The 25,107-nt window shown below is 50.6% G+C and overlaps 1 protein-coding gene across 2 annotated transcripts in view; it reads left to right on the forward strand.

The window, feature by feature from the left end:
- Positions 1 to 5,387: 5,387 nt before the first annotated feature.
- Positions 5,388 to 25,107, forward strand: part of Syt2 (synaptotagmin 2) — a 106,183-nt gene continuing 86,463 nt past the window's right edge. For both annotated transcript variants that reach the window (XM_074048631.1, XM_074048629.1), the window contains exon 1: positions 5,388 to 5,599. The gene's annotated coding sequence lies outside the window, so the exon portion shown is untranslated. The remainder of the gene's footprint in view (positions 5,600 to 25,107) is intronic.

Raw genomic sequence — 25,107 nt, forward strand, 5'->3', positions numbered from 1 at the left:
AGGCAGGCTGGCCTGAGGTACCCTGATCTTGTGGCAGAACCTCACCCAAGCAGAAGCACCTGGGAGCAGACCCTGTGGTTCCCAGCTGCACTCACGCAGAGCCATCTCCTGTCTAGAAAGGAGGCCAAACACAAAGGCCCTGGGCAGGGGGGTGAAAGGGGAGAGGAGGATGTGGCTTAAGGTGTTCGGTACTCTTCAAACCTCCCCCAGACATGCCGTCAGGGCAAGGAGGAAGGACGTTAACATCCCTGGCTTCTAGATTCGCTGTGTTGCCTTGGGAAAGTGAATCCACTTCTCTGAAGCAAATGCAGGAATCATCGTTCAACTTGCCGGCCTCCTACAGCTAGGAAGAATAGCAGTCACTGTAATGCCCAATGCTTACTGAGTACTTACTAAGCATCGGGTGCTATGCTAGGTACTTAGATCACCTCAACTGCTCCTCACCAACTTGCCCAACCAAGAAGTCAGGGCCTATGAGAGGTGAGTGGAAATTCAAATCTGGCCTAGTGATCTCTTTGCTCTGTGTTTATTTTATTTATTTGTTTGTTTGCTTATCATTCATTCAGTTAGTGGTGGTGATGGAACCCAGGCCTCACCCATGCTAGGCAAGTACTCTACCACTGAGTTACACCCCTGGCCTCTTTGAGGGACCAGCAGGGCAAAGGACCTTACAAACCCTCCGACCTATTCCAGATTCGAGTGGTTTTTCTAAAACATAAAATTGATCATTCCTTCAGTGGTTTACATTGGCTTCTGAAGAAAACACGAACAGCTGGTCTGCAGAATCTGGCATGGTCTCGCCCTGGCCTTCCTGATCTTTCACCCACCCTGCACTCTAGCCTCACAGTCACTTCCACTTCCTGAGTGCGATGATGGTAGCTACGTTTCAGTAAGGTCCTGCTCCGTGTTCATAAGCATATTATTTAGTTCTCACAACAATCCCTCAAGGGAGGAGGGAAGTCTGCTAGTCTCCTAAAGAAGTGTTAGGTGCCAGCCCTGTGGCCAGTGCTCGGGGTGTGAAAGATTTCACAGAGGGAGTTCAAGCAGAGGCAAACTGACTTACTTCCCAAAGGAAGAAAGGACCAGGTGCCATAGACAGCCTTGGTCTTATAGGATAATTAATGGGAGGTTTTAAGGGCTTTTGTGAGGCGGGGATGTAGGAACGTGGGTGGGGTAGTGGTCCCTTTGACAGACTGTGGGGTGGGTATCCTAATTAGATCAGCACATTGGCTAGGGTGTGGTTTGGCCTGGAAACATCTGTGGGCAGTGATTTCTCAGAATAGAACAGGGAATTACTAACTGGGTCTGGTCTGAAAAAGATAAGCAAGGCTAGGCAGGAACCAGCACAAAATGGAGTTTAGATATAACATGGAGTTTCTTAGGCCCATTGGTTAGCTGTACAGGAAGTTGGGGCCTTAGAGAGGTTGGGACAGGTGCCCAAGGTCACAAGAGTTTTTTGACTCCAATGCTCAAGCTCTTAAATGAGCACATGGTATACTTTTATCCTTCCATGATTGTCTGCCTGGCCTGTCTTTCTCTTCATTGCCTGCCTGGAGAGCTAGTCCTTCCTGGGGAGGCAGCTGAGAGGTCCTTCCATCAGGGAAGCCTGCCATTATTTCTTCCCCTCCCACCCGGTTGAGCTGGTGACTCTTGCTTTTCCCACGGTAACTTCTCCCTCTGCATACATCTCCCTCTGCCTCAAGGAGGCTGAGAACTGCTGAGGGGTGTAAGGTCTCTTCACATTCCTAGTGCTAGCAAGACTCCTGACAGACAATATCCTGGGTGGTGGATGGTGAAATGTTGGCTGGACACCTGACGAGTATGTGGATGGATGAACTGAAACCTGAGAGACTCGCTCCTGAGAGACTGTTCACTCCTGAGGTGCACAAAAGGGTGGCAGCTGGCCTAGGAAACCCAAACAAGGCTGGATCCATCCCAGAACTGCCTTCCACTTTTGCTTCTGGTGCCCCCCTCTCACAGCTAGGGCTCATCCCAAGGGCAGCTCTGTGATTCAAGCCCAATTTATGGAGGGTTTTAGTGGGCACTGAGCTGTTACAGTGCCAGAGTTAATTATTCAGACAGTGTTTTGACTGACTTTTCATCTCCTGGTGATGAGTAGTTTCAAAGCCTGGGATTGTCCTCTGGAAAGAAGGAACACCTTGTCCTGTGTGACTGCTGGCTTTGACCTACTTGTTTTTCACATTCCAGAAGGAATGCATATTGTATCTCTTCATCATTTTACATTCTCCAAAAGAGTGTTTGGACAAGGAGGCAGTTTTCTTTCCTTTCTTTTGTTTGGTGGGACTGGGGTTTGATCTTAGGGCTTCACACTTGCAAAGCAGGCAGCCACATTTCCAGTCCATTTTGCTCTGGTTATTTTGCAGATAGGGTCTCGTGAATTATTTGCTCTCGATGGTCACAAACTGCAGTCCTCCCAATCTCAGCTTCCCAAGTATCTAGGATTACAGGTGTGAGCCACTGGGGCCGGACTTGGATTTTTTTTTGTTTTGTTTTGTTTTTTGGCAGTACTGGAGTTTAAACTCAGGGCCTACACGTTGATCCACTCCACCAGCCCTTTTTTTGTGATGGGTTTTTCCAAGATAGGGTCTTGGGAACTCTTTGCCTGGGCTGGTTTCAAACTGAGATCCTCCTGATCTTTGCCTCCTGAGTAGCTAGGATTACAGGTGTGAGCCACTGGCACTTGGCCAGGATTTTTATTGTTAATTAAAACCTAAGATATCATGTGGGTTGTATGACATTTAAGTTTACTTTACCCATATTTCATCCTTGACCATCTGAGTTAATGAGTTAATGTCTTCTGTATTGGAAACATTTTTATGGGGAAATCTAAAATTAAGTGGACTCTAGAATGAACATATTAACTAAAATTTAAAATACATTTAAACTTGAAATGTCTAAAGAAATCAGATTAGAAGAAGCAAACCAAGACCTTGAGGGACAGGAATTACATAGGAGTTTAAAAATCCAATTTATCTGATTACAATTTGTCAGGCAGGTGTGCTTCAGAGGCCACCTCTGCCACTGTTTGCTTGACTGTCAGGGATAACGCAAACCACTCCAGAAGAGTAAGATGGATGTGTGGCTGGGCCGGGAGTGTGAGGAGAAGGGAGGTGAAGGTGGACATGACGACGGTTCTCCTCCCTGGCTTTTGTTGTATGCTTTACACAGACAACAGCATGGCTTTGAACAGCTGTGCGAGCACAGAAAGCCCCCACATCAGAGGGGAGAACAGTCAGGGTGTCTGTGCCAGCATACATGTGAACAAGGAGGGGAAATGCAGCATGCGAGGGAGGGGCGCTAGGGCTTTCAGTCTCCAAGGACAGTGGTGCTGGGGGAGACCCCTTAGCTCCCTGCTGTCTTCTTTCTCCTACTTAGGAAAAAACCAGAGAATGAAGCCACCAGGAAGCACTATTTGGGAGAAAGAAGTGAAGCACTGTAGTCCTGGGATGTAGACTTTCTCCTTGGATCTTGGGGTTGGATAAGCAGACTCCCCCCACACAAACAAATACCTTCATGGCTTCAGGATGCTCTTGCTTGGAGGCAGAGGATGGGTATGTGCTTCAGTGATGGTGATCTAAGAGTACCAAGGCTCATCTTTTAAAATGACCACCATAGAAAGGTGAAGAACCTAAGGATAGGCTAGATGTGGAAGGGGTGGATGTCTTTTCCATTTCTTCTTCTTCCAGTTCCTGAAGTCTGGGGGAATAAGCCAGAGGGATGCTTATAACCCAGACACTACTGGTCCTGATGAATTAAAAAAAGCATTAAGGCTGTATCCAGGGACACCACATTCTTCATTTAACCAAACTGATTACAGCATTGACTCTCCTGATAGTCTGGGAAGGCCGGCTGGCTTCTGACCTTACGTTCCCAGGCGTGTTGGAAGTTGGGGCACCAGACTGGCATAGGCTTTGATTGGTTGCGGGCAGCTGAGCCAGCTGCCACAGAAAAGTCCAAGTACCTGTTAACACTGGCTTGAGCCCTGTGGATCCACATCATCAGCATGGGGTAGGAAGGAGCACAGGGAGTAGAGCCTGCCCCTTTGGTGAAGCACCAAGTCCTGGTACACTTACCCAAGGGCAGGGCTGGGTGTCCTCTTTGAATGTGAAGGGCAGCACCATGACTGCTACAGATTCAAACCTTACTCCTTACTTCCTCTTCTCCTGCTCCTTATGGCTGCCCTACAGATGGTGCTTGGGTGCTGTGGAGCACTGCTTCAATCTACTTTAGGACTCCCCAGAAGTTCTGTCACCTCTTGTATGACAGCCACTCAGGGGGCAGCCATTTGCCCCATTGCTTCGAAGCAAGCCAGTGAGGCTGGTCTCTCAGCATTCTGTCTGGTATTATTGGCAAAGGGATCAGGAAAAGCCCTTCCTCTGCCTCTTCGCTCCCCTCATTTTGCTTTCACTCCATCTTTCACTTTCTCACTCAGAAAATTGAGGACTGACCTCAGGGCACCTACTTTGTGGTACCCAGAGAGAAGCGGGATACTACAGTCCTATTATAAAAGTTGACTCCAAAAGAGTCAAAGTGGACCGTTCTGTAAAGAATTCCTGGCAGCTGGGGGAAGTCAGGGAACAAGGTGGTACTTGCAATCTTTCTCCCCAGGCTCTTCCTCAGCAACCCACCTGCTGTCTGTGGCTTCCCGGTCCCAGTACAGCTCAGAGACTGTTTACCCATCTGCATACTGACCATAAATAATCCCCACCTTAAAAGGGTTTTCTTACACATCCAGCAAACTGGGTGAAAAATCCTATCATCGTTTAGTTGTTTCTTCCTTACCTCCCCCTCAGCTCCTCCTCCCCCTTCTCGGTCCTCCCCTGTCCCATTTTCCACGGGCCCAGAAACCTTTATCTTCTTTCCCACTAATCCTTTAGGTTCAGAAGCCCCCACCATCCCAGGAATCACTGTAGGTGATCGCTACAGGTGGCCTTACTGGGAGGAGGAGGAAGAAAAGGAGTTCAGGGACCCCAAAATGACCACGGGGGCTCTCCAAAGCCCAACAATTTCGCCTTGAGTTGTAGCGGGTTCTTGAGGTTGGGTAGAAGAAACTGGCTCAAGAGAGACAACTCAGCTTGGATGGGGAGGATGGGGTGACCCTTCCCCACCCCCTCCAAGTCCTTCCTGCCCAGGGAGCAGTGGCCGTGACCTTGAGCGGGAGGCGGGGGCAAGGGGCTGCGCGAGGGGAAAGGGTCCCGGCAGCCAGGCCCGCTCCTCGGGCTCCTGCGGTCCTCGTCCACGGCGCGGTCCCGCTCCCCTCCCCCTGCCCCTCCCTCCCTCCCCCTCCCTCCCCGTCCCTCCCCGTCCCTCCCGCGGTCTCCTCCCCGCACTGCAGCGCTCGCGCGCTCCCCATCGATCAGCCCCCTCCCTGCGCCGCCGCGCGCAGACTGCTGAGCTCCGCAAGTCTTGCGGCAAAGGCACTTCAGAGCCGAGTTGGGGCCCGGGCGGAGCGGGGACTCCGCGCCCCGGAGGAACGAACGCCGCCGCGGGACCGTCGCCAGCGCCGCATCCCTGCAGCCCGAAGCCCCCTCACATCGGGGCCCCCGGATCTCTCCTGCCTCGTCCGGATCGCTCTCGGGTAAGTCCGCATGGCCGCCCACGGGGGGCACAGAACACCCCCTCCAAAGTTTCTCCTTCCCTGCACCTGAGTAGAAGGACGTGGGTGGGGTCGGTGAAGTTTGAGGCCAAGGGGCCTGGGAACCTGCACCGTCCTTTGGCGGAGTTTGGAGTGTCCAGAAGATTCGTTCTGGGGGGCCGGACCAGAATGGTGGGGGGCTGGCTTCTCTACGGGCTTGGGGTGGAGATTTCTCTCCCGTGTCCCTGGGAAGAGCTGCGGAGGAGAGGGGAGCGACGTCCCCGGCGCCCTCTGGCTCTGCGACCCCTTTTTCTGGTCCTCCGGACGCCCCCCATTTGCGTCTCGCCCGCTCTCCCGCCTGGGCGCTCTCGGTCGAAGGCTCTTTTGCCCCCATTTCAAGCTTCGGGGACCCCGCCACTGCCGTCGTGGTCCCTGAGAACCCTGGACCCTGGATTAGGGAGAGGCTGGGGAGCCAGACTGCCTGGAAGCGAGGGTCAAGAGGAGCAGGGGCAGGGACGCGAGAAGGGGATGGAGGCGCCCCTCGCCGCGTTCCAAATCTCATGACTCAGCACGACCGAGGCCGTCCCGTCCTTGCTTTGGCCCCGGTCTCCAGGTGCAGACAGCCCCACTCCCCTTTCTGGACTCTTCCATTCACTTTTCCCATTCCTGGGGGTGGCCACACAGGTTTTCTATTTTAACTAAAAAAAGGAGCTGACTCCCTTCCCCACCCCACTAACCCGGATGTCCTTCGGCCGCTTCCCTCCATTCCCACATTCCACAGGTGCCTCCCTCCGCCCCCAGCCCACCTTGCCTGGCTCCCTGCCTTTGCGCACTCCCACTCCCTGTTGGAGCAGAGAAGGAGGGCTCTGGCCCTGGCAGCGGGAGAAGTCAGCGCAAGGACAGAGGAGGCTCTGGCCCAGAGAGGCCCCTGCAGTGTGGAGAGGGCAGAGGCCAGCTGAGGTGGGAGGCCCAGGTTGGAATGGGATGGGCATGAGGAAATCCTTGGCATCTGAGCACCAGGAGGATGGACTGGAGTCCGATCTGGAGAACCCAGAGATAGGTGCCCTAACCCCCTGCCCTGCTGCTGGTGAGAGGAAGAGGGCTCTCCGATGTGTAATAGATTGTCCTCAATCCAGTCTCTCTAGTTTTTGATAACCTGGGCACTTCATCACAAAGGTGACAATGAGAAGCAGGACAGCCCTCAATCCTTCCGGCCATTCCCCCTAGCTCAGTCCAAGTCCAGCCTTTGGGCTGCTGGAAACATCTCTGTGATCAGCAGAGATGCTGAAAAACAGAGCCATGCCTGATGCCCCCAAGGCTGAGCCAGAGGGGCAGGTGGGAGGGGGCAGGACAGCTCTGATGCAGTGGGACGTGCCTGGCGTCCTGGCTAGTTACCGGTGGCCTGGGCGGCAGCAGCGCTGCTTGTGTCAGGGCTCCAGGGGGGGTGAGTCAGCCTCAGGGGGTCCACCCAGGCACACTGTGCCTGGCCTAGGAAGTCCTTCTCCCCATGTGCCTGGGGAATGGCCAGTGGTGTGGCTGCCTCTGCCCAGCTGGGCTCCCAGACATGTCCCTAGCCTCTTCCCCAAGAGGCCTGGCTTTTTCTGGGGACTTCTTGGGCTTAATCCTCACCCTGTCTCCTCTACACCTGGCCCACAGAGGAGCCAGAAGTTTTGGGAAAGTGAGGGAGGGGAGGCAGAGGTAGGTGTTCCAGTTACAGCCTTACACAGATCTGATCCTCCTTCCCCTGGAGGAGCAGAGAGCAGACTGCTCTGTTGTGAGTCAGCTTTGCTCAGCAGTCCCCAAGCTTTTTCCAGGCAGCTTGGGGTCTTTTTTTTTTGAGGGGGGTTATGCAAGCACATTTCTTCTTTTAGCTTTGGGACCTGACACAGGCCAGGCGAGGAGAAAGGGTTGGTGTTTGTAGATGTTGCCTTTTCCCTGCCTGAGTCTGTGACTGGTTTCACCTGTGAGTGGCATTGGTTTTTATCCCTGGGCAAATCATGTACTTGCTGAAGACATGCAAGGCCAGAGAGATCCTTTCCAGAGCTGGGTCTGGGCCTCCTGACAGCACTGCAGCCAGATCCCTTCACCCTCGGGCAGCTTCCAGCAGGGCAAGGAGGCTGCCCCTAATACCGTAGGTTTGGAGGTGGCTGGAGGAGCCTCTTCCCTGCCAGTCCACCCCAATCCTCCCACACCTAGGCATGCTTGACCTTGAATGGCCCCTGTGTCCTCTCCCAGCTTGGTCTCCTCTTTTTTCCCAGTTGAGCCTGTGCAGCCCTTTCAGGAAGGGAGGATAGAGGGGCAGAGAGTGGGTTGAAAGCAGGCGTACAGGAAGGACAGTGGAGACGGGGAGGGGCAGGCTGGATGGATGGCACGTCATTCCCTGCCCGGCACTGAGGCATCCTCTTGGATGATGGAAGGCTGTAGCTGAGTAGAGATACTGCTTCACTTGGCATTGGGATTTGCTGTGTGGACTTCCTGATCGAGGCAGGCTCATCTGGAGCCAGATTCACTTGTCTTGAGCTAGGCATCACAGGTGGTCCAAGAGCTTTTGCATAGTCAGTGGTTAGAACAGGAAGCAGCAAATCAGAAAGGCCGGGAGCCAGGAAGTTCTGGGTTCCAATCCGTGACCCTTTTGTAATCAGTGAGCACTACTGTGTGCCACTGTTGTAGGTACTGTGGATGCAGCAGAGATAGCTGACAGTAATCCCTGCCATTCTGCACGCTGCGTGGGACAGGGTTCAGGCAAGTTGCCTAGGCATTCCGGTCATCCTCTTTCACAGTCTTTCTGCTGTCGCTTTTATTTTTTGAAACAGGGTCTTATGGTAGTCCAGGCTGATCCTGAACTCACAATCCTCCAGCCTCAGTCTCATGAGTGCTGGGATTACAGGTTTGCACTGCCGTGCCTGGCTCAACTATTACTTTTTGACAGTCTACTATGTATCAGAGCCATGCTAGGTGATAGAGATTCAGGTGGGAACAACACAGACCTGGTTTCTGTCCTGAAAATCTAGTTACTATCATGCAGTTAAACAAACCTTTAACAAACAAAAGAAGAAGACAAAATCAAGAACGCATCACAGCAGTGACAAGTGTCATCCGGTATCCAGGATATTCTGAGCATATAACAGGGTGACTGACCAGGTCTGGTGAGTTTTCTCTGTCAAACAGAAGTAATAATTTTTACCTCACAAGATAATAAACAGCTATTAATATTATCTTTAAAATAGTCTATGTCTCCCTGAACTCATGCGGTTCTAAATTCCCTGTGTGAATAGTCTATACACAGGAACCAATTGATTATTCCCCCTCCCCTCGATCAGAAGCCAGGTCAGAAAGCTGAGATTCAGTCCTGGGCTCCTATGGCGTCAGGAACCTGTGATGAATGACATAAGTTCCATTAGAGAAATGTCACATCATACATGTTTTTTTCTATGAGGCAGTATATAACTATAGACAGATTGCCTGGGTTCCTCCCGGTTCTGTCACTTTGGACAAGTTAATCAAACTTTGATTCTCAGTCTTCCCATCTGTAGAATGGAGCTAAAGTTCCAATCCTGACATTGGTTGCTTTCAGTGAGGATTAAGTGAATGAATTCCTGTAAAGTGTTAGAGAAGTGCCTCACGCAGAGTCCGGTAAGGCAGCTCCCAGTGCCTGCTCCTTGCCAGCAAACAGGGCTCTTGCTTAGGTCTCCAGCTGAAGGGAAAACATTCTGCCTGTTAGTCTTAACACAAGGGAAGGAGCGGCTATAACTGCCGTGGTGACTATTCCGGTCTTTCATCCTCCATCTCTCAGGTGGTTCATCTTTATGCCTGACGAACCATTTCTTGCTAAAGCTTAATTTCTGGGAAAGATTTGTCCCAGTAAACCTTCATTTGCATCCCTGGAACAGACAGTTCAAAGAAGTAGCCAGAGTGACGGGTAAATCTGGTCTGGATCCAGGCCCAGAGGGACCCAAACAGACTTGTGAGTCTGGACTGTGGGGAGCATTCAGCTGCCAGCCCTCTCATGAAGCCTGACCCTAAGGTTAAACCCCAGGAAAGGCTCTCCAAATGAACGGAGAGCCAGAGCTGCTGTGGAACTTTCCTCCCTGGATGGTTTCCAGACCAGGGTGGAGTGCCCCCTGACCTAGTATAGGGACAAGAAGGCTGGACTCTGGTGCTTCTCCTAGAGTTGCCACTTAGGACAATGGATATGAGTGTCCATTAAAATGTGCCACTGAACCTCAGCATGTGATGCTCCAAGCCCCCAGATCTGGGGTAAAGGGAAAGAAAGGAGGGAAGGAGAGAGGAAAAGGAAAAGGAAAGGGGGTTACCCTGCTGTCATCAAGTCAGGAGAGGCCACTTTCTTTGGGGGCTCAGGATTTCAGCTTTTGCTGTTGGCAACACTTCCCATGAGGCCTAAGAGAAGACCTAGCTGTGGTGGGCCACATGTGGCAGGCAGAACTCAGACCTGAACCCCCGCTCCTCCCGTCTCCTGTTCTCTTACTCCATAAGACAGCGGTTCAGAAAGGGCCTTGTTCACATGGCCCTCGCAGCAGTCCTCAGCCCCACACAGGATCAGCGCCCGAGTCATCTGCCACAGTTTACAATAAAGAAGCAAAGGCCTGGAGAAGTGATGGGCACCGTTCCAAATCCACAGACCATCTGCACTTGGGGGCTGTGGCTGAGTGGACAGAACTTTTCCTTCCCTCCATTCCCCTGTCCTCACCAGCTCTGTCTATAGCATGGAGTCAGAGAATGTGGTTGGGGGCACTGGGGGACCCTTGTGGCTGAGGTCACTGATGCCTTGAGTACAGGCAGGAGACTGGGTGATTAAAATCAGGCAGCAGATTAAAAAAAAAAAATAGGCAGTGGTTCTTTGAATGAGCTCTCTCTCCCTGGTGTCAGGGTCCCTTAGCCTCTCTTAAGGGCTCTGGCATCTTCTTCAGGGGAGGGAAAAGCTATAGTGGGCCCTGCCTCAACAGCCTTATCTGTCATGGTGCGATGATGTCACCAGCGCCTGGAGCCTTTGTGCATTTCTAAGTTGGTGATGAAATGGTTCTTGTGAACCATGTGTGGTTCAGAAGTGTGCACATGTGTCATCCACGTGTGTGTGTGCGTGTGTGTGTGTGTGTGTGTGTGTGTGAGGGGCCATGGGATGGGCTGAGGACAGGCTCCTTGCAAAGGCAGGGGAAACGGAAGTTAGTGTCCTCTGCTTGTCCTCCAGAGTCCAGGCTTGAGAATTCAGATCCCTGTGGCACTGGGCCCCAAAGCCAGCCCTTGTGTGCAGGGTAGCTAAAGCCCACACAGTCTCACCCAGCAAGGCCTGGCTCTCCCTGATTCCTCACTGTTCTCTTTCCCTGTTTTCCATTCAGATGGGCAAAATCTACTTTCTGAAAAGCATAGGACTGTAGAGGGAGTCCCCCAAGGGCAGGACATGGGGTTCCTTCTCCTCTCTTGGGTCCACTAGCACCCAGAGGGAGCATTTGTGATGGCAGTGTGGGGAGGCCAGGCTTTCAGCTACTCCCTCAGATTGCTAGGACCAGGTTTCCTCAGTCCCCCCACCCCAGACACTGAGGGGCTGGAGGGCCTCAGCACTGGGCATTCTGGGTTGGGGGAGGACAGTGGCTGGGCGGGGAGTCGGGGAGATGCCTCTGTGGCGTTTGTGAGGACAGGTGCCTCTGTGTGAAGCAGGAAGTCCTCAGGCCATGGAGAGTCCTGGCAGGGCTTCCCTAATTGGGCTGCTGTGGGGGCCCTGGAATTCAGCAATTAGGGAATGCTGCAATTACTGCTCCATGCATCTTAATATCTAGTGTAAGTGGCATAGCTCTGAGCATGGCACTGGGGACACGGGAACATAGAGATGAATGAAGGAATGGGACAAGGGGGCTCCAGCCTAAGGATGGGGGTGGGGCTGAGAGAAGCTAAACCCTTTATCAGCGAGTCACCTGGAGCTGATACAAATTTGGGATGAGGCCAACAACCTGTTGCATTTGCAAGAAGAGACTGAGGCAAAAATCACCCAGACTCACCATGGGCTGCCACTTTTTGGGTTTTTTTTTTTTTTTTGGTATACTGAGACAAGATCTTACTATGTAGCCAGGCTGGCCTTGAGCTTGAAATCCTCCTGCCTCGGTCACCTGAGTGCTAGGATGACCACTCCCTGGCCCTGGGCCCTTTTAAAAATTTTTTAAAAGTTATTTTAATTCTTAGTCGATGCATAGTAATTGTGCATATTTGTGGGGTACAGTGTGACATTTTTGTGCATATTCACAACGTAATGATCAGGGTGATTGACATATCTGTCACCTCAGGTGTTTCGTATTTCTTTGTGTTGGAAACCTTTAACTGCTCTCTCTACTCTGGGCCTTCTACACACTTCTTCAGCTCAGGTTGCTTGGCAGGGATCGAAGGAGTGGGAATGGAGACTCTGCAGGGGAGAAGGGCAGCCTGCGAGAAGCAGAAGAGTTGTGACCAACTGCAGTGTGTGTATGTGCACGTGTACATGTGTGTGACAGGAGAGACCATCTTCCTTGTGCCTAATCGTTCCATCTCCTTTTGTTGTTTTCTCTCCTTTCTTTCCCCCAGCCCTGGGTTCAATTTCTTCTGAACTCAAATGAGGCAGGATGTGACAGTTAGTGCAAGGCTAAGCTGGGTAGGGACACACATGGGGTTGAGGGCCCCAGGGGTGACTCCTGTCTTTCCCCCTCTCTACAGCAGACATAGCTTCCCCAAAGTCAGCCAGGGCCTTCCTCCATCGACCCTCCAGACAACCGCTGCGGTCTAAGGAATGGTTTCAGAGAAATTTCTTTTCCTCACCACTGATTCTAGTCTGAACTAATGGCCCAGACGTCCCGGGCCTATGCTTCCTGTTTTGAAAAGTGACTGGGAAATGAGCTTTTTATGCATTTATGGGAAGGAAGGCCTTGCCTTCTCCTGCCATACCTCGGTTCCTACAGAGGAGGAGAGCTTTCAAGGAGTCATGGAGGGGGTCCTGAGGAAGGGCTCGACTTAGGGTGGTGGAGGGCTCCGAGGGCTTCCCTGTGGTGTAGTTGGAGAAAAGCACATTCAACAAACACTCTGTTCTTTATCGACATCCTCCTCGGGGCTCATTGTCAACCACAGATCCTTCATTGTGCCACTCAGATAGACCAAAGTCACAGGACCAGCAGTGGGATGGAGCCCTGCAGGAAGGAGAGAGGGATTACTCAATGCCACACCTCAGGGATACAGGGAGGATGGATAAGAACACAGGGGCTAAGTGCTTTATGGTCCTACAGAGAAGAAGCAGACCTGCGACTGACGTCCAGCCTCACCACTGGGAGCCAAGGATGGTTAGAGGTAAACCCCAGGAACTCGGGGCAGCCTGTGGCTGGAATCTGAGTTAGCAGGAAGCATAGAGTTAATTGGCAAGGGTGAGGGGGCTGGGGGCGGTGGGGGCAGGAGGGCTCCCTCTCCCACTGCAAGTCTCCCAGGAGGAGGAAAAAGCATCACTTTACTAAGGCTGCCCTGGTTCCAGATCAATCCTGGCGTTGCAGGAGGCGAAGGGGGAAACAGAGCTGAGGAATTGGATTAGCGCTTTGATGCTGGGAGGTGTTCTAGCTGTAGCGGTGGGAAGCAGGGAAGGAGAGGACTGGCCGCCCTGTTTGTCTGAGGCTGCCAGGGAGGCCTGGCCCCCACCCCCATCTAGTCTCCTGCTGGTGGAGGGGCAGCAGGGTGCCCAGGGGGTGGGCAGTAATGGGAGCCAAGGCCCTCAGCACTGCACAGCTGGGAGGGGTCCTCAAGCCTCCCTTTGAGTAGATGGTGAACCCCAAAGGCCCCCAAAGGTGAGGCGATGGGGAAGGGGGAGAAGAGATACCCGACATTCCCAGGTCCACATTCCACGGTTGCATGTTCTGAAGGGTACATCGAAAGGACCCCGCCATTTCCTGCCTGTGTGTCCCCTGGGCTAGTTACTTAAACTTTTTGAGCCTCAGGGTTGTTCTCTGAGACTGGAGCTGGTAACACAGGACACAGCCCTCGTGAAGACTGCATGAGGTGTGCTGTGACAGCAATTCTCCACCGATCCCTGGGAGTCCCCAGGAATTTCTCAGAGGGATTCCTAAGGTCAAAACTGTTCCTTCCGTGGCATTTTTACCCTCGATGGCGATGGTCTGAAAGCACTGCCACATGGTGCCTCAACCTGAGTCAAGGCCACGGCACCGAACTGTCCTAGTCATCGTTTTCTCCCAGTCAGGAAGTAAAGAAATGCCGGGTACACAAAGATTATGGTTTTGTGCCATATGTGGTGCCACACTCCTGTGATCTTAACGCTTGGAAGGCAGAGGCAGGAGTTTGAGGCCCGTCAGTGCTAAGTAGTGAGTTCAAAGCCAGCCTGGGCTACAAAGTGAAAACTTATCTCAAAATAAATAAATAAAGATTACAATCTTATTAAATCTGGGCTCTGGAGTGCACATTCTCATGCAATCAGAAATACAGAGCACTTCTGGTACACTCTGAAACCCTGTCAAAAACTAAAAAGACAAACACCGACACCTGTACATCTGTTTGAGTTACAAGCTGAAGTAGCCACTTTTTTAATGGAATACCACGTTCCCTTGAGAGAATGGCTGACAAACTATAGTTATCCAGATGAGTGTTGAGCAGGGATTTTTTTTTTTTTTTTTTTTTTTTTGCAAAAATGAACAGATTGAGCCTGTCACTGACAGAAAAACAACTGACAGCATTTGTTGCCAATGATAAAATTCAAGTTTTCAAGAATTCTGGAAAACACATCTGTTGCTATGAAAAAGACTTTTTTGATGGGATCAGTGGGAATGTTAATGGATGTGATTTGGTAATATTGGTGAAATTTGTCAATATTTGGAAGATCTGTACAACTGATCAAACCAGTTTCTTCAAAATGATAAAAGCATGATGTTATAAAATCATGCTCTGAGTTTAAAGATCCATTCCAGATGGAGACGTGGCTCAGGTGGAAGAGCATGGGTCTCCAAGCACAAGGCCCTGAGTTCAAACCCCAGTACCGCCAAAAAATAAAGATAAAGAAATCCATTCCAAGCTCAAGGTTTCAGGTTCTATTTTGCAACTGACCTTGGGGAAGCTACTAGGGGTTGAGTTTTGGCTTCATATCAAAGAAGGATATTCAGAGAGACCTGAAAAGGCTTTGCTAAATACTCCTTCTCCCAGCTACACATCTGTGTGAGTTTGGATTTCTTTCCTACTTCAATCAAACTAACACTGTGGCAGATCGGTCACAAATTCTGTGATCTGAGACTCTAGCTCCCTTTTAGCAAAACAGACATTGAAGAGATTTGCTAAGATGTGAAATAAGACTTTCTTAATCTTTTTTTTTTTTTTTTTTTTTGCCAGTACTGAGGTTTGAACTCCCTCACGCTTTCTGGGCAGGTATACTGCTTGAGCCACTCCACCAGCCCTTTTTTGTGTTGGGTATTTTTCAAGATACGGTCTCATGAACTATTTCCTGGGCTGGCTCCACTTGATCTCTGCCCACTGAGTAGCTAGGATTTATAGGTGTGAGCCACAGGTACCCGATTAAATGATTCTGTCTTATTTCTTGCTGTATAAAACCTCTACCAGATTTTTTTTTTAATCTTGGAAAATACAGTTTTCATTGAAATATGTTGTGTTAACATATGAATTGTTTTTAAGCTAATAATTTAGAAATTTTTCAGCTCTAATTTCTAACATGGTAAATACCAGTAGCTCTTGGAGGATCCTCAGTGAACAGGTCTTGGGGCATAAGTCCAGGAACCACCATCCTTGGCGAGGCTCAGCTGGGCGCCCAGCAGACTGCTTGTTCCGCCAGCGTTCCAGCTTCCCAGGACGTCATACCTCAGGGAGGGACCTGGGATGGTTCTCTGTGCCCCACATGTCCAGGGCCACTGGCAGCATGGCGGAGCAGCCTGTGTGGAATGGGGGCCCACACACGCAAGCCAGGCTTGAGGGAGCCCAGGGTACCTTGCCCCTGGCTTTGGGTAGCCTCTGGGACTGAGGCTCCTTCAAGGGTTGCTGTTCTTGGAGCTGGGAGAGAAGGGTACCCAAGGAGAGTCCCCCTCAATCATCCTAACCCTGCCTTTACCAGAGCAACTCTGCTTTTATCTGTCTAGCAAATTAGGGAACATCTGTTTAAAGAAGGGTTTGTGCCAGGTGTGGTGGTTCACGCCTATAATCCCACCTCCTTGGGAGGTGGCACTAGGAAGATCACAGTTTGAGGCCAGCCTGGGGCGAGAGGGAGAGTAAGACCCTATCTTAAAGAACAAGCTGGGCCTGGTTGAGTACTTCTGTAATTTCAGCTACTCAGGAGGTAGAGGTAGGAGGATCTTGGTCCAAGGCCACCTGGGCAAAAGCACAAGACCATATCTGAAATATAAGTTAAAAACAAAAGGACTAGGGGCATGGCTCAAGTGATAGAGTATTTGCCTAGCAAGTGCAAGGACCTGAGTTAAATCCCCAGTACCTTAAAAAAAAAAAAGTAAAATAAAAGGGGGGTTGAGGCTTTAAAAAACTTTGTAGCCCAGAGAGTGAATGTGACATCTCAAACACCTAGTGAGCAGTGGACACAGAGGCGATGAGGCCAGGCAACCCAGCAGTCTGGTATGGCTGGAGGAGGCTCAGCCCACTAAGCCCAGGTTTGGCACAGTGAGGCCTCAGCAAACAGGCACAGCACAGATCCCATCGCTTCCCTGTGTCATCTCATTTTCTCTTTATGACAGCCCGGGCTCTAGGGAGGTGAAATTGATAGATGGGAGTGTCATCTGTTCAAAGTGTGCAGCTCAGTGGTTCTCAGTACATTTACAGCATGGACCCTCGATCACTGCAATCCAGTTTTACAAAACGGGGTATTTTACCCCCACTTACAGAGAGAAACAGAGAGTCTCAGAGAGGTAAGGTCATGTCTGTCCCCCAGGGCCTCACTCCCTCCCAGCTATGCACTGCAGAGAAGAGGAGACAGTGGACAAATGTCCCCCTCCCCCCAAGCTGGTGCCACAAGACTCTGGAGTTTGTCATGTCAGCCCTGTCTGGGTCCTGTCCATACAGCTCCGTGGATATAGAGCAGACTTCCTCAGCCCCTCTCAGGAGAAAACCTACACAAATGGGGAGCCCACACACTTCCTTTCACCTGTCTTATGGGGTGCTTAACAGGCCTTCTGTAGACTAAGAGGTAAAATCTCCAGGAAGTGAAATTAGTCCTTAATGCTGATTACCCCAAATGGTGAGGAAGTTCTTCCTTGTGTCTAGCCACACTCCTGCTTCTGCACTGAGTGCTCATTTCCTTTCTGTCCTCCTACCCAGTGAGTCTGGAGGACGACGTACACAGCAGAGAGAAAAGCAAGAGCTGGATACAGTTGTGGACTGTGTCTGCCTGGACACCTTCCTGTTGTAATTACAACGCAGCTCCCGATCTCCATGACTCAAGAGAGAATCACTGTTCCCACAGGAGGACCAGGCAGTCTTTGTGTCTCTCCTGTGGCTTTTGTGGCTCCAGAACTGAGAGTGCATGGTCAGTTCTTGCTGGAAGGACAAGAGGAGGGAAGGTCAGGGAGGCTGTGCAGGACATAGGAAGAGCTGCCTTCAGGTAGGGCAGGTGTCTAACAGGGAACATGCCAGTCACTCCTCGGAGGCCACAGAGTAGGGTAACTGATGCCCTGTGGTGGCTTCTTCCCCAGCTTGGCCATCCTTGGCTGCCCTGCTGTGGAGGCACCACTCTGTAGGGGCTGCTTCTTGTGTCTGCTTAAGACCAGGGGTGGGGAGAGACCAAGTCACAAGAAAAGATGGGGTCCCTGGATGAGAAGGTCACTTGAGTAGTTTGGACTTTCCTGAGGGAAGAGGTTCTGAGACCCTGAACGCTGTCACTTGGACATCCAACCGGTGCAAGAAGCTGGCCCCTGAGTCTTCACCCTTCCAGTAATCCACCTGTGTCCCCTCTCTCCGCACCAAGGAGCCCCTTGACAGACAGACCCTCAGCCTGGCGGCTGTCAGGTGGGGCAGAAATCAATCTGGAAGTGCTGGGAGGTGGAAGTGCAGGTTTTTTGGGTTTTTTTTTTAACTAAAATTTTCTAGCTTTGTTTGTTTGTTTTGAGACAGTCTCTCTCATTATGCAGCCCAGGATGGCAAATTGCAGCATTCACCTCCAGAATGCTGGAATTATAGGTGTGGATCCTCGTGCCCAGCAGTTTTCCAGCTTTCTTGCGGTATAATTGACAAATAAAAATTACATATATATTAAGATGTACAATATGATTTGGTGTATGTATATTGCATAATATTTACCATGGTCAAACTGATCAACACAGCACCACGCAGACACCCTGTGAGGATTCCAGGTTGCAAACTCCTGATACTCTCCCTCTGGGGCACAGGACTGTGGCCTTTTTCCCAAACTAGCCAGATTCTCAAAATAGCCCCTCCCAGGTCTCAGCCGTGTCCTGCTCTCAGGAGGCATTCCCTTCTTGTTCGAGTCTATGGAATGTTGGAGCACTTGGCTCAGAGTGGGAAAGATTCAGTACTTCACACACACGTGCACACGCCCTGCACATGCACAGCTTTTGGTAGGATGCCCTCACAGTGCCTCCCTCTCACATTCCTTGGAGAATGAGGATGAAATTGAGCCTGACGCTTTGTCTTCTGGTGACACATGGCCTCTTTCCCCAGTCCTCATGTCACTTCCCAGCTTGGCTCAGCACAGCTCCAGGTGGAATCCTAAGCTGGGGTCTGGCTTAGGTGCATGACAATTGTGTGGGCTGCTAGAAGACTTTGGATCTTTGGTTTCCCCCAAACCATTGCTGGCCCCACCGCCAGCCTTGTGGCAGCTGACACCTGCCATCAGGAGCTAATGTTCTTGGTGTAGCTTGCTTGGGTTACTGTTAACGTAGCACTTTATACTGGAACTAAAACCTGGGGTTCCAGATACTGCCCTAGTGACCGAGGTGGTGGAGGAGTTGATGAGAAACACATAGACTCAGGGCTGCAGATGAGGCTCAAGTGGTAGAGTTCCTGCTTAGAAAGCACGATGCTCTGAGTTCAAACCCCAGTGTTGCCCCTACCCAGAAAGCACATAGACTCATGGAATCCTTTCCCCCACATGTAGGGCTCACCTAGTCCCCTTGCTTTGCTCCACAGTAATAAGATTCTCTTATCCAAAGCTCTGTAGGGAGGATAGTTCAGAGCAGTTCGTGTTCTCAGTTTTGCTGCTGGAACTAGGTGGGACCCCTAGCCCTGCAGCCTTTCACTTATGGGAGACTGGCCAGGTCTTCACATGCCTGGGGCCACCCTACCATAAGCCCCACTCACTCATCCTTTCAAGTAATACCTGCCGAGCAAACAGTCCCTATCCTCGTGGCCCTTACAGTCCAAAGAAAACAAGACATTTAACAAAACCATCAACACAATTGACTATTTAATCACTACTGTGTTAATTGACATGAAGAAAGAATACTTGATGTTTTGTGGGCTTATAGTGGGGGTCAGGTGGGGAACAGGTCCATGGCCACCATGATTCATGGGCTATGGAGGGGACACAGGTATCCCTGAGCCTCCTCCTTGGTGCCAGGCCTGATCCTGGCAGAGCGAGTGTGAGACCTGGCCTGGGAAGGGGGCCCATGGGGAAGAGGTCTGAGCTGGTTGACAGGAGCTGGGTTGTAAAGTGTTCTGGAATTTCTGGCTCTGCCGATAGTTCCCCACGTGACCTTGGCTTGTCCCTTCTCCTCTTTGAATCTGTTCCTTCCTCTGTAAGGTGAAGTGATCTGGCGAGGAAATCCGTAGTGCAGCTTCCAGAGGCTTAGAAAATCATCAGAGGTTTCTAAGAGCCAAACTCTAGTTCTTCCCCTGGAGACAGACAGGAATTCCAGTGCAGAGTCCTCAGCCACACTCCCCAGAGAGCAGGGGGGAGGGAGGAGAGAGAGAACAATTCTTGTATAGCCCTTGACAGCACAGACAGAGGAATGGGGGTGGCAGGTGTGTCCCAGAGTGGCTGGGACTGGGGAGTGAATCTTGCTCCAAGGACGAGACTAGATCAATGGTTGAAAACCACAGCAAGCAGAGTTTGGGTTAGATATTAGGCAGTACTTTCTTGCTCATAGCACTAAGACACCTGGCAGGTGTCAAAGGGGTGTGAGGGAGAGTGTCATATATATGTTCTAGAAAAGCAGAGAAAGATTTTCCAAGGGAGATGGTTGCATGGAGCAGGCGCGATGGATGACCTTCCAAGGTCTCTTCCTCAGACAAGTCCATGAATCTCTTCTCGTGTTGCCACTGATGTCAGCACCGTCTGGATGTCTGTGAGAGGAAGATGTCAGGTCCTCTTGGAAATGAGTTTTTGAGCATAAACTATCCCCAATTCACATCTCTTGGTGACACAAGGCTAACTGTACAGTTGTCACACTCAATCAAATCGACTCCAATTACACCTTTGCTCTCTTGTCCTCTGTAATAGAAATATGGCTTCTGAGAAGTGTATTAGTTGCTGGCAACATGGGAGCTGGGTAGGCTGGATTTGGGGGCATCAGGGGGCTGGGGGCTCATGTTTCAGTCCCAGACACTAGGACAGTAGATGGGCTTCTTGGCAACCTATGAAGTCTTCCTCCCAGGGGGCTCTAGATCAGGGGATGGAGCAGATGCTCTCCCAAGGGTCCTTTGTGTCCTCGGACTTACTTTTTTTTTTATTGTTGGTAGTGGTCACAGGGTCTCCCCGTATGCAGATGGGAGGTGCACTGCACTCATGCATGTGTCTGCCTACAGGTGAAGAAAAGTTCAATGCTCCCCACATCTGGGGAACATGCCACTCACCTTTAAAAACGATTCATAGTAGCTGGGCACGGTGGTAGCCGGGTACGGTGGTGCACATGTGTAACCCAACACTCAGGTGCTGAGGCAGAAGGATCAGGGGTTTGAGACTCTGTCTCAAAAAACCAAGTGAAAAAAGATTCATATTATCAGAAAGGCAATGGGATTAACCTATAACATGAAGGATCTCAGGTAGATGCACAGGAATTCCAAACAGTAAACCTAGGCATTGTAGCAGAAGACCAAGTAGGTGGGGAGGGGTGTCTCATCCAATGAGAAGGCTGGGCAAGGCTAGGCACTGGGAGAGGATAAACTAAACTTCAAGAGTTCTTCCATACCAGAGTTTATATGAGTATGGGTGTAGACATGCTGGTGAGAGTTGAACATGACATTGTCAATCAATGACATTCAATGAATGTAGTGCATGTTGCGGGGAGAGGAGGATGAGGGGAAAGGAAAGGGGAAGAAAAAGAGGAGAAGAGGAGGACATAACAGTGTTTAGCAGGGTGCCACCCCATTTCATTTGTTCCAGATACCTCATTGCCACCCCACCAGTAGGCAAAAGCTAGTCTGGGTTGGTTCCAGAGGTGAGCCTTGCGGTGGTGGTGAGGCATGTGAAGCTTAACTGGGGTGCAGCTTCCAGATGAGGCTGAAGTTGAGCAGCATTGAGGGGCAGCATAGGCATCAGAAGGGAGAGTCCAGCAGATGGAGGCAGGGTGTCAGCAAAGGACCCTTTTCCCCCTCCTCATTCCCACAGTGATACTTCCTCAGCAGGAGGACTGGGCTACACTGGGAGTAGCCTGCAGTGGGAGGCGAAGGCAGGCTGATCCTGTGGCATGGGGCCAGATGGAAGGGCTGGTCTGGGCAGAGTCTGGCAGCACTCCAGAATTTGGGAGTGTGGGGATGATGGTGGGAGAGAATTGAGTGCCAGACTGTGGTTGTGTCCTCGTGTGCCTGGAGCAGGGCTGCATCATCCTGACTCATCTAAGCAGGGTTGCTTAGATGGGGTCAGGGCTGGTGTGGGGGTGAGAATGTGAATTAGGTACCAGGAAGCTTCAGTTTTGAGACTAACCCTGCAATGGGACGCGCTTCTTTCCCACCCCTGCCCTGTGTGGGTTGGGCTGTCCCTTTAAATTCAGGGTGCCACACATCTCCTGCTCCTGTGTGTGTACTCTGTTTATGCACGCTGGACATTTCCCTTGCCCAACAGCCACAGTTCTTCAGCCTCAATATGGCAGGGAGGGTGAAGAGACCTGGACAGCAGAAGAACACAGTGTCTTCATTCATTTAGCAGGGTCCTGTCTGGGGGCTCAGGACAGACTCAGCTACTTTCTTTTCTAACACAACTCTGGTGTCATTCTAGATGTTTCCAGGGGCACTCAGGGTTGATACTAGAAAATCCATAGACTTCATCTGAGGTCACTTTGCCACCAACAGAGGATGAGTAGACAGTGCATTTATTTTATCTTTTTTTGGCAGTCTTCCAAACTTGACTCCAAGGACCCATAGAAAAGTCTGGACATGATCCTGGACTTTGAAGGAGTGACCTTGAAAGATCCCGATACCAAACCTCCAGCCTCAATGCAGGACCTTTCTCAATCACCCTACATCCTGTTATCTACAAGTTCTCCCAGTTTCTCTTGGTCCTCATTCTAGTGGCTTCCGTTTTAGAAAGTGTCCCCTTTGGCTAACTAGTGTCAGTCCCACTGTTTTCTCACATTCAGTTTCTCTGAAAGGACTTGTGTCTCTGTGTCTTATGGCCAGGTGGCCACGCCAAGTTCAAGGAGGTGAGAAAGCGAGGGGTTAGAATGTGCACTGTGCCCTTCCTTATGGGCTTGACATCTGTCTCTTTGTTGCCTTGAAATTCACCTCTGCTTCCTTTGTGAAAATGAAATGGTCTATAAATTGTCATCAGCTTCTCATAGCACCTTTGCAGTGCTCTGGATGGAGGTTCAGCACCAAGGACAGAGCTCAGCGCCACCCTCCTCTGGCACAGACCAGAGGGTCACAGACTGAGTCCTAACTTCCAATTTTGGAGGAAGAAGCAGGGTTGAGGGGAAATCCAGTGTTGTAGAATATCAATTCTGCCTTTCACTGACTGTGAGACCTTAGCCAGACCACCTCCTCTTCCTCGGTCCCACCTTTTCATCTGTAAAATGAGAGGAATGAACTTTTTGCTATTTTAAATGAACTTGAAAATTTATTTTATTTTAATTTATTTATTCATATGAGCATATATTGTTTGGGCCATTTCTCCCCCCACCCCCCTCGCTTCCAGGCAGAACCTGTTCTGCCCTTTTCTCCAATTTTGTTGAAGAGTAGACATAAGCAATACTAAGAAAGACAAAGCGTTTTTGCTAGTTGAGATAAGGCTAGCTATACAGAGAGATTCCTAGCACTGCTTCTATGCACAAGTGTATTACAACCTGAATTGATTCATCTCTATCTGACCTCTTCACTACTTCCCGGTCACCTTCCCATAGTGACCTCTGTCGTTTTAAGGTTACTGTATTAGTTTCTCTGCAGTGGGGACATCAAACACTTTCAAGTTTTGAGTTTCCTACCTATCCCCATGAGGAATGAATTCTAAGCTCGGCTACACTATGATCCTGGGTAGCTATGAATGTCTTTTCCAGAAGGTCTTTAAAAGTAGTCTTGGGATGTCCCAGCACTGACGAATGGATTAAGAAAATGTGGTATCTATACACAATGGAATTTTATGCAGCCATGAAGAAGAACGAAATGTTATCATTCGCTGGTAAATGGATGGAATTGGAGAACATCATTCTGAGTGAGGTTAGCCTGGCTCAAAAGACCAAAAATCGTATGTTCTCCCTCATATGTGGACATTAGATCAAGGGCAAACACAACAAGGGAATTGGACTATGAGCACATGATAAAAGCGAGAGCACACAAGGGAGGGGTGAGGATAGGTAAGACACCTAAAAAACTAGCTAGCATTTGTTGCCCTTAACGCAGAGAAACTAAAACAGATACCTTAAAGCAACTGAGGCCAATAGGAAAAGGGGACCAGGAACTAGAGAAAAGGTTAGATCAAAAAGAATTAACCTAGAAGGTAACACCCACACACAGGAAATCAATGTGAGTCAATGCCCTGTATAGCTATCCTTATCTCAACCAGCAAAACCCCTTGTTCCTTCCTATTATTGCTTATACTCTCTCTACAACAAAATTAGAGATAAGGGCAAAATAGTTTCTGCTGGGTATTGAGGGGGGGAGCGGGAGGGGGTGGATTGGGTGGTAAGGGAGGGGGTGGGGGCAGGGGGGAGAAATGAACCAAGCCTTGTATGCACATATGAATAATAAAAGAAAAATGAAAAAAAAAAAAAAAGTAGTCTTGGCCTGGTAGGGCCACTTTAGCTTGTAATTGACAGGAATACTTACCTCAGGTCCTGAAATAAGGCTATGGTTTCCCAAAGTCAGCAACTTGTTACTCCAATATTTAGAGGAGAGCATCTTCCTACTAATTAATAATATTCATTTGTTCCAGATACCTCATTGCCACCCCACCAGTAGGCAAAAGCTAGTCTGGGTTGGTTCCAGAGGTGAGCCTTGCGGTGGTGGTGAGGCATGTGAAGCTTAACTGGGGTGCAGCTTCCAGATGAGGCTGAAGTTGAGCAGCATTGAGGGGCAGCATAGGCATCAGAAGGGAGAGTCCAGCAGATGGAGGCAGGGTGTCAGCAAAGGACCCTTTTCCCCCTCCTCTTTCCCACAGTGATACTTCCTCAGCAGGAGGACTGGGCTACACTGGGAGTAGCCTGCAGTGGGAGGCGAAGGCAGGCTGATCCTGTGGCATGGGGCCAGATGGAAGGGCTGGTCTGGGCAGAGTCTGGCAGCACTCCAGAATTTGGGAGTGTGGGGATGATGGTGGGAGAGAATTGAGTGCCAGACTGTGGTTGTGTCCTCGTGTGCCTGGAGCAGGGCTGCATCATCCTGACTCATCTAAGCAGGGTTGCTTCTCTGCTCCCAGGCCCCAGGATGCCCTAAGATACCACAGGGAGGAGGGAGCTGCCCTCTGTCCTCTAGCTCCTTCTCTTCCCCAATCTTTGTCTCTTCCTTGACCACAAGACCTTTCACCAAGCTGATAATCCAGTCCCCCTTGTTTCTAGGGCATTAGCCTGGGGCAGAATGTGCCTGTGACCCCCTGGGTCATGAGAAAGACAACCCTTGTACTGAGGGAAATCACTGAGGCCCTCCACAGCCTGCCAAACCCAAAAAAGAAGTTCCCTTTTGGTGCTCCTGCCCTTAAGCTCCCCTCAGAGATGGCCAAGTACACCTGCTATGATGTGCATGCTGTCCTCATCTTCCTCCTCCAGTCCGGAGAACAATGTGGTTTGTTTTATTCTGCAGCCCCCAGCCCAGATTTAGGTAACTGCTGTGCTTCTAACGAAAAGGCACTTGCATGTTGAGCCACCCCCCAAAAGTCTGGGTAAACAGCGGTGGGGTCCAGGCATAGTGGAGGCTGTCAGAGAACATATTTTAGGCAGGGCTTCCCTGAGCCATTCATAATAACACCAGGTGGCTCACTGCCTACCTCACCCCAAACTAGGGTGGAATTGGGGCTGAGGGAAGTGGAGGTGGATTCACACTTGGCAGAGAAGTCTGTTGTGTGTGTGGCGGGGGGGGGAAAACAAGGGGCTTAAACCAGGGCTACCCGTTGCTCAGGTCCAGTCCTAAAAACCATTGCTGAAATCAGGGAGCAGTTC

This window comes from Castor canadensis, chromosome 11 (genome assembly GCF_047511655.1).
Source record: "Castor canadensis chromosome 11, mCasCan1.hap1v2, whole genome shotgun sequence".
Lineage (NCBI taxonomy): Eukaryota > Metazoa > Chordata > Mammalia > Rodentia > Castoridae > Castor > Castor canadensis.